This window comes from Ammospiza caudacuta, chromosome 4, assembly GCF_027887145.1.
Source record: "Ammospiza caudacuta isolate bAmmCau1 chromosome 4, bAmmCau1.pri, whole genome shotgun sequence".
In the NCBI taxonomy this organism is placed as follows: domain Eukaryota; kingdom Metazoa; phylum Chordata; class Aves; order Passeriformes; family Passerellidae; genus Ammospiza; species Ammospiza caudacuta.
In genome coordinates, this window is record NC_080596.1 from 42,903,062 (window position 1) to 42,912,628 (window position 9,567).

The following is a 9,567-nucleotide window of genomic DNA, read 5'->3' on the forward strand; positions in this document are numbered from 1 at the left end:
AATTTTGGCTTTTTAAATGATATATGAAAAAATGACTTGTTGCCTGACAATTTCATCAATAATATCCCCTGATCTTGTATTGGAGCATATAATAATGTTGTCCCTCCTGCTTACTTTCTGACTTTTGATTATATTTTTGGGATTGCTCCTGAGTAGTGACCTGATGTTTTCATGCAATTCTCTCTCATAGCTTCAATTTTTTGCCCTGAGAGTGAATAACCCTTTTGGTTTTTTGAATGTGTACTGCCTTTAACTATATAGAATTTCATCACCCTTTTTACCATCTTCACTCAAATTTCAAAGCTTTCCAAAACTCTTTGCAATAAATTTAATTTTTAATTTCCCTTTTATGTGAAAAAATGAATTAGTTTACAGCAACAAACTTTTTGTTTACTTGCTAGTCTCCACTACATATAAATTTTAAATTCAGTGGCCCAGAAGTTGATGTTTGTGCAATCTGAGAACTGCTCTGTCCAGTTTCCTTTTCTTCTCCCTTTTTAGTTTAATCTTCAAAAATAGATCAATTCTGCATAATTTACTCATACTTGGGTTTGTCTTTGCTTGGTGTTTTTAGTTGATTTTGTCTTCACATTCTCTAGCTTCTAGGTCCTTCTTTCATAAGAAGAGGTCCTTCTTTTTTTCCTCCTTTCATTGTTTCTTTTCCTATGAATCTGTAAATGTCTCTATTTGCTGCCATCTGAGCACTCTTTTCTCCTTTCTTCCTCTACCTCCTTTTATTTTGCTCTATCACTTTTCTCTCTGATTGTCACTATTTATTATAGCAGTTATACCAGTCCAGTTATTTCTCCAATGTTTTTTTAATCAATATTGAACAGTTTTCAGTAGAAACTGAATAGAAAGAGGATATTCTGTAAGAAATCTGAATCAGAGGATGGCTTAAAAGGTACTGCCAGCATCAATGAAAGCAATCTAGAACATGAAAAGAAAACTTGTTTTATGAATGTGGTGGGGCTGACATCGTAGTTTTAGCCAGAGGAAAGAGCAAGTAAGATAACAACATGATAACTAATCTGTGAATTAGGGAATGAGAAGGTTAATGAAACAATTTGTCCTGGGCACAGATATTTCAATGTTCAAATAGATGCCAATGACCCTCAAATCCCTTTTCGCTGTGCGTGTAAGTGCTCTATGTATTCTTAACTCAGCTTTCATTAGCCTGAGGGCATGAATGAGATTACCTTGCCAAACATAAATGAATAGTATTTATTTAGCAAAGTCATTTAATAATTCTTGAACAAACTCCATGAATCTTTTAAACCCATCAAATCCTCCAAGGCATTTCATTCTGGCACAGAAAGATATTTAAAGGCATTCTCACAAATCTTTGACACTGGGGTGAAACTCTGGCATCATTCAAGTTAAAGGCAGATCTCCCACAGGTTTCAAAATATCCAATTAATAATATATAATGTAAACATAAACATATACACGCCACAAAGATTCAGAAGCTGATTTTTTCATATAATTTTGCATAAAAATAATTTTCATTCTGTGATATTGCAACTGATTTCTAATGTCCTATAACCACTGTGACGTTACAGAATGTCATATGTGTATTCTAAATAACAAAAATTGAGTGGCCTCTATGGACATTGCCCACTTACATTCTTTTGGCACATTGTTCCTTCAACAGGACAGTTTCAGATGCATACTTATGACACATTGTCTATTTCATCATGGTGAACCAACTTGATGGTATTTATTATCAGAGTTTTTCTTGCCATGATGGATTTTGCATTTATGTGGTGTGAAATCTGAACTGAAAACTGAAATTTGAAAAAGCTACACTGAACTTCAAAATAGCGTAAGCACTATAGAGCTAAGAGTGGATGAATGGTGAGAAAAATATTATTTCAATAAGCCAGCTGTGACTCTGAAAACGCAGTGGGCAAGCCAGCACTTGAGCTGGTAAAAATCAGTGAAAAACCATTGCAGTAATCTGAACCACACTAGTCTATTAGACAAAGACTTGATGTCCATTCCCTTCTTCTGCTTTCTCCATCTCAGTCAGAATGAATTTCAAAGCTCATTATTAAGCATAATTTTATGTATATTTTATATAAAATGTATATCTTATTTTCATTACATTTGAATAAATTACTGGATTTAGCTACATCATATAGAATTTTAACTGTCAGAAAAGGCTGTCTGACTCAGTAGCATAAGTAGGCATATGGGAATTCTAAAACCAACCACTATTTGCAATTATCTTTCCAAAGCAGAAAAATTTAAGCTTAGTTTACAGTATACTTATTTTGATAAAATTTTAAAATAGATTTAGATTTCCTATTTCTCTGATATAGCCTCAGTTGAAAAAGAGGAAAGCAATGTCAATTATTAACATGAGATAAACTTTGAGTACACACTCTCCTGCAGACCAAAATCAAGCAAGACATACACATTTTGAAGAGTAGTTCAGAGGAAAATAATTTTTAGAAAAAATTTTGCCCATATTTATAAGAGTATGACAATAAAAGAATATTTTCTCCAGTGTAAATAGATTATTTATATAACTTTCACAAAAGGTTAATTTTACTTTCCTATGATCTTTCTCATACAAACATTATTGCAAATATCCCTTTATCCATTTTAGTAGGTATTCTGAGAAACTGCTTGTGATGAGAAATTACTCAGGGCAACTAAAATTTTATGTAAGTTATAAAAATTACATTATACAACATAAAAATTACATGAGTGTTTATGAAACCTATATATTAAATAAAAATAAAGAGATGGAATATAAAGTTTCATAGGTCACACACCCATTTAGAATATTTTAATAAAATCTGGATCCTTCAAACTATCATCAGGTGAAAGCAATGTAAATCTTTCCATGCAGTTTTCCCTTCTGTAGCAGCTTACTACATGTGCACATGACATAAATAGTCAGGATGGTAATTTCTTATGCACAGTGCATTCAAAGTATTCCTTTATTAACAAATTAATTTCTGAAAATTGGAAGAACATGTTTTCTAATTAGAAACACCTTAGAAACACAAAATTTAAAGTTCTAATTATATTGTTCATAGCTCCTGCAGTCTGTTTCAAAACATCTGTCATGATTTAAACTCTACTTGAATCCACCTTGTGGAAAACCCAAGAACAATAAAAAGTTAAGCTTACTATTGCTGTCACTGAAATACATAGGAACTTTTCCTATTTAGCTTTAGTGGGTAAATCATAATTAACTAAACTTATTTATTGAGACATGCATCTAGGTTTATATTAAAATTATAAAATAAAAAGCACTTGAAAAGATTGAGGATTCCAAATTATTACATTATTTGAATTTGGGGTTTCAAAGAGTTGGGGTTTCAAAAGCTGAAAGTTAAGGAGACAAGAACATACGAGAGGCATCTAGGCAGTGCCCTTAAAATCATGTTTTAAATTCTTGTCTGCCCTTCAGCATTCAGGCTGTTGGACAAGATGATTATTGTAGGTCCCTTCCAAGAGAAATACTCTATTCATTTCTATTTCTATTATTTCTATTTCTATTTCATTAAATAACCCCAAAGTAGTTTCACAAAGCAGTAATGATCACACTGTCTCTCCAAAACATAATGTCTGAAAACCCCCAAATACTGGTAAGTAGGTAGATGCCCCTTGAAGGCAAAAAACGAAGTGTTGTGAGGTAAAAGAGGTAAACACAATACAAAATGTGACAATTTGCTATGACAGACTGTCAACAGGTTTTCTCCTTTCTTTGACCCTTGTCAAGTGACACTGTGGCTGTCTCAGTAAGTGTCAGAACTCATGTCACCAGACCTCAAACCACTTTAGTCCACTTATGCAACTCCTTAAGGAGCTAATGTTTTACTGTGCCTATTCAAGCTAATAGAACAGAAAGGGTTCCTAACAAGACTTAAGCTCCCCAAAAGATCAGATAAATAAGACTTATCCTTGCTACAACCCCCCCCCAGAAAGCAAGGGTAACCCAGGTTCTTGTTAACAGATGCCTTGGGGCAGATTGGAGTGAAATGACACTGAATGACCAGTGTTTGCAAATATGTACACCCAAAGGTTTTAGAACAGTTTGTGGCTCCATCAATGAATGCAAATTGAAAAAGCTGACACTTAAGTAATGTAATTAAACCCAGGTTTGGGTTTAATTTTTTAGATTTGTATCAAGCTACCTCAGTAACCTATTTATAGAATATTTAGAATATGAATATTTATTAAAAGGGAGAAACTACTAACAAATATGAAACAGATATTGAATAAATGACAATATTTTTTTCATTATTAACTATCTATCTTGATTTAACTGTTACTTGTTTGCTCTGTATTTGTTGTCACATTTACTTTTTACCCCAAGGTATAGAAAGAACATTTCTGATTTTTGTCTTATAATAACACCATGGAACAAACTACAGTGCATTACTCCTTTTATGAAATTGTGTTGCAGTTTTCCAGAACAAAAAAATTTAGTTGTAAACTGCTTATACTAGAGTATGAATCACTTGCCTTCAGTTATACACTATGTGTGAAAGAAATAAAATTTTAATTTCTTCATTTATTATGAAATAAAAATAATGAACAGTTATTATATTCTTCTATTTTTTATGAAAAGTTGTATCTTTCTCTGAAACGGCATAAGATTTTAGTAGTTTATGATAACAGTTGGATTTATGGTTGTGGTTCAGGTCACCCTTATATTCAAAGGCTCAAATTTTCTCAGGGGAATTCTTAAAGTTACCAATACCAAAGTTTATCATGGTAGAAATATTTTGCTATGGCATTGCTTATACGACACCTTTGTTGTGAGCCACTTCTTTGTGTCACAAGGAGATCCTAAATTACCTAATCCAGAAGTGCAGCTTCACTTAAACAAATGATAAATCAGATAGCTTGGCCACAGGAGGAAATTAATTTCTATTACTGCAAGGCTGCATTGTAGGGTGGTCATAAAGAAAATAGATATATCTAGTTTTGACATGTCAAATAGAATGGCCAAAGAATAAAATAACACAGCTTGTGCAAATGAATAAGGTAAATACAGTGCTGCTTCAGATAACCCAGAATGGTGATTTAAGATTGTTATGATCTTTCTCAGTTGCCCAGAAACTATCATACTGTATTAAATCTAAGTTTATCTCTAAAAAAAATAAGAATGTCTGTCTCAGACACAGACTCAAATCTCAGTATTTTCAGAAAGAATTCTCTACAGAAAGTAAACACTGTAATTTATTCTTCTAAATGTTGACAAGATTTCAAAGGAAAGAAAATATTTATCAATAAAAAATAAGCTATTTTGAAAAATTAGTCCAGCATATAAAAAAAGAGGTTTTATAGTTTATATCACATTTAAGAAGATTTAGAAAATCATTAAAGATACAGTTAAAAGAGCTATGACTTCATATGATTATCAGAAGAATGGTCTCTTTCATCATAAATAAAATTTCATTGCTTCATAGTTTCAAACTTCTATTAACAGAAAAAATTCTAGTTTGCAAAGAAGCTAAGTTTTGAGGTTTCTAGGCATCCACCTGATACCTATATCTTAAGCCATAAAAATACATAAATTATCAACACAAATAAATAAATAAATACATTTATACATTTTTATAAATGTATACATTTATTTGTAAATACATTTACACAGCTTTTCATGTACCTTCCTACCCTGACTCCCATTGGCTCTACCAGCTTTCTATTTCATATAAATCACACAGCTTTATCTGCTAGATATCCTGTTCTGGAGAGAAGGTTTCTTATTCCAAATTTATTAAGTTGCTTTCATCAGAATGAGTCCCACATAAGGAACGGATGAATCTCACTTCTGCTGGAGTTCAAAAAGCATAGCCATAGCTTGTGTAAACTGGAGGTGTTTGCCATATTAATGATAATTTATTTCTATATTTCTGTATGCTCTTTACATTTACACCAGCTTCTATTCATATCTGTTTTTTCCACATCTGTAAAGCAGTCTCACAAATTAAAGGAAAGATGGTAGAAAATTATTATTATTTTTTAGCCCTAAATAAGCAGAACTGTGAAATGACTGAGTTACCAACAAAAATTAATCTATTCTAGTATAACATTTGTTACTCTATGATAATTCCTTCTGACTCACAAATTCCTATGCAATTGGATAATTCTGCTACCATATCAAAACCTCAGAAATGTATTTATATTAATGTCTCAAACCATTGACTAGATAGTCAAGCTGTGCAGCCAGAAAAAAAATCTTATTTACCGGAAATGCAAAGTTTGTAAAAAATTGCATGAAAATCAGTTTTTACTTTGGATGTCTATAATTTCTTTGAAACTTAAGAATTATTTTCCTCTTTTAACACAGATAAAACTATTTGCTACATTTTGAATCTGCCTCAAAATGTCAGTTACAATATATTTTACATTACATTTTGTAGGACAGAGCATGCAGTGACAATTGGAAGGTTCTCATTGTTGCTGTAATCTTTTTCACAGCACAGGATGACTGGATAAAAATTTAGAATAATTATGGAATATTGTTTTCCTACAGTGTTATGTTTCTTTGGTCTTGGCTTATGCTAATATTTTCTTTCTCTTTCTGCAATCTGCAGTTGTAGCAAGAATTGTATTCCCAACTTTTCTCATTTGAAATAACATTTGGCAGGCTTTCTCTAGCACTGAACCATAGGCATATGGGTCAAATTGGATTGGAGGAAATAATTTCTTATGGGAAAGTTGTAAAATCAAGATATTGTCTTCCAGAAATACTTGGAAATTTACATTTTTTGGCTTTTATTTGGCTTTCTCTTGTTCCTATGAGCTGGTCCAATACTGCACTGTATTTTACAAATTCTGATTTAAATTCTTTCCATTCAGCGGGAAGCCATAGCTTGCCTCTTCATCCAGCTGTTGCTTCACTTGGTTACAAGTTGTCCAGAGAATGTTACTGTGCTCATTTTCCAACACAGCAGAAAACTTCTTTTATTCCTATATCAAAAAATTTGAGACCTTTTCTGTAAATTTATAGAAGAGATGTGGAACAAGATGCGATTACTTTAGTAGTAACATATGTCTAAATCAGAGAGGATATTTCTGAAAATAAAAACTACCGAGGGAAGGTTTCCAGTTCTTGAAAGGCACTCAGCAGGAAATACAGTGCTGGGAATATGCTGTGTTTTCATTATATGAAATTAAAGGAGTCTGTGAAATATTGAAACTTTTTTTTTTCTTAAAATACACAAATTGTTTCTGATAAAACTTTGTATTAGAATTTCCTAGAAGACGTTTGACAGGTTTACTACAACTTACTCATTTTGTCTCTATGTTATATCTGCATCTCTGGCTTGCAAACCTCCAAGTTGACAGGAGTTCACACTGTATATTTAGAATAGCCAAAGAAACAATTTTCATGGCATCAGTGACGTTAAAGCTTTCTCAAATCTTAGCTCATCAATAAATCTGGCTGGAAAATTCCAGTTCATCAGAACTGAATAGAGTTCATAAAAATTAGTGTGATTCAGTGAACCACAAGCAGCTCCTCTTACAGTCCACCAGAAATGCCCTACCTCTGGCTCAGTGAATCACAGAACAGCTGAGGTTGGAAGGGGCCTCTGGAGGTCACTTGGTCCAAACCTCCTACTCCAGCAGGACCACCTAGAACAGGTTGCACAGGGAACTTTTTGAAGGTCTCCAACAGTGGAGACTCCACAACCTTTATGGGCAATCTGTGCCAGTGTGCAGGCACCTTCTGCTTCCTGACATGAAGACCAAATCTGTGCTCCTGTCTGTGCCTGTTGCCCTTGTCCTGTAATCTCCTGAAAAGAGATTAGCTCGCCTCTGATATGTTTATACATTGCTGAATTTCCCCCTGAGCCTCCTCTTCTCCAGGCTGAACAACCTCAGCTCTCTCTTAGAGTTCTTCCACTGATCCACTGGAAGATGTCCCTGCCCATGACATGGGGGTTGGAAGGCACTCCAAAGATTACCTATTTCTAAACCATTCTAAGCAAGTCTTTGCTTCTCTGATTTTATGGGACACAGTGTCAAAAGCCTTATGAAGTACAAGTAGACAAAATCCACTTGTCTGCCCTCACCAAACCAGTTGTTCCATCATAGAAGGCTATCAAACTGTAGATCCCCAATTCCTACTTCTTGCCTAAAATACCATGTAGACATGGTGCTTAGGAACATGGTTTAATGGTGGACATGGCAATGCTGGGTTAATGGTTGGACTCTATGATCTTGAGGGTCTCTTCCAACCCAAATGATTCTGTGGTTCTTTCACTTAAAACATATAAGAATATATACAACAAACTTAATATGAAACCATTCATTGTTGAATCACTAAGTTACAAGAAAAACACCCATGTATTCATTGTTTGAATTTGGCATAATAAGACATCATATAAAAAGAGTATTTGCTGAGAAACAGCCTTTTGATGGTTTATAAATACTGTATTTTAAAAATAAAATTACTTAAACTGGATAATATTCTTTAGGATACAGGATAGAGTTTTAAATATATCAGTAAGCCAAAATCATCTGTCTAACATTTAGAAGTTAGAATTCTGACTTTTGTAGTTGAGACATTACAGAAGATATATAAAAACCATGAGATGAAAATTTCAGCCAGTGTCATAGCAACTCCAGTAAGTGTACATTTTTTTCTTTAGTGCTGAGGCAGGTAGAAAAGTCTTAAAGACAGCAGACAACCTGTTAAGAGTTCTGCAAGCTTCACATACTTGAACTACAAAGTGGGAATATTTCATTAGAAATGACACTAAATTAGATGTATTCAATCTGAACAGAGAAGCAGTATTATGGTGGAAAGAACTCCAGCAGAAGAGCTTAAAGCCAGCCTCAATCAGAATGTTTGAGCTATCAGGGAACAGGGAGCTGTGTCTATGTGAGTGCATGTGTGTGTGCTCACCTCCCCCAACCCCTGGGCCATGTTACCTAAATTCATCAGGGGAATGTTAAGTACATCACTCTGAAGTAACAGATTGAGCAATACTTGTATTCCAACAAAAGTTGAACAGAGGGACAACAGAATTATTTTGAGCTCTTTTACATCTCGGCCAATGGAAGCTTAACTGAACTTGCTTTTGCTGTGTGCTTATAGCAGTTATTACTCCACTGGTGCAAGCCAACTCGTTTAGCAGTCAGCCTGCGTGGCTGACTCCTCTGTGAGATACCTGTGCTATCTCCTGGCTGATTAGCTGGAGTGCGACTAGAAGTGCATCTACTGCAGCCCAACATAGATCTGTGCCTGAGCCAGCTTGCTTTTGACCCAGTTATGAAGCTTACATGGGATTCAGAGTATCACATATTGACTAATTCATCCTGACATTGGAGGAAACAGAGAAACACTAGCAAGGATCTACTGGAAGTTTATTTTGAAAAGCAGTGTAGGTCATGGTTGTCAGTGCCAGTCCAGCTCCATTAAACTTGATGCCAGAGCCAGTGATTCATGACTATTTATTCAACAAAACCTAATCTATGAACAGAGACTACCTCAACAAGTTTAAGCTGAAATACAAAACACAAAAAACCCAGCCTAATCTGATTTATAACTCTGTATTTTTGCTACCACCTGTAGTTAGATTATGATAC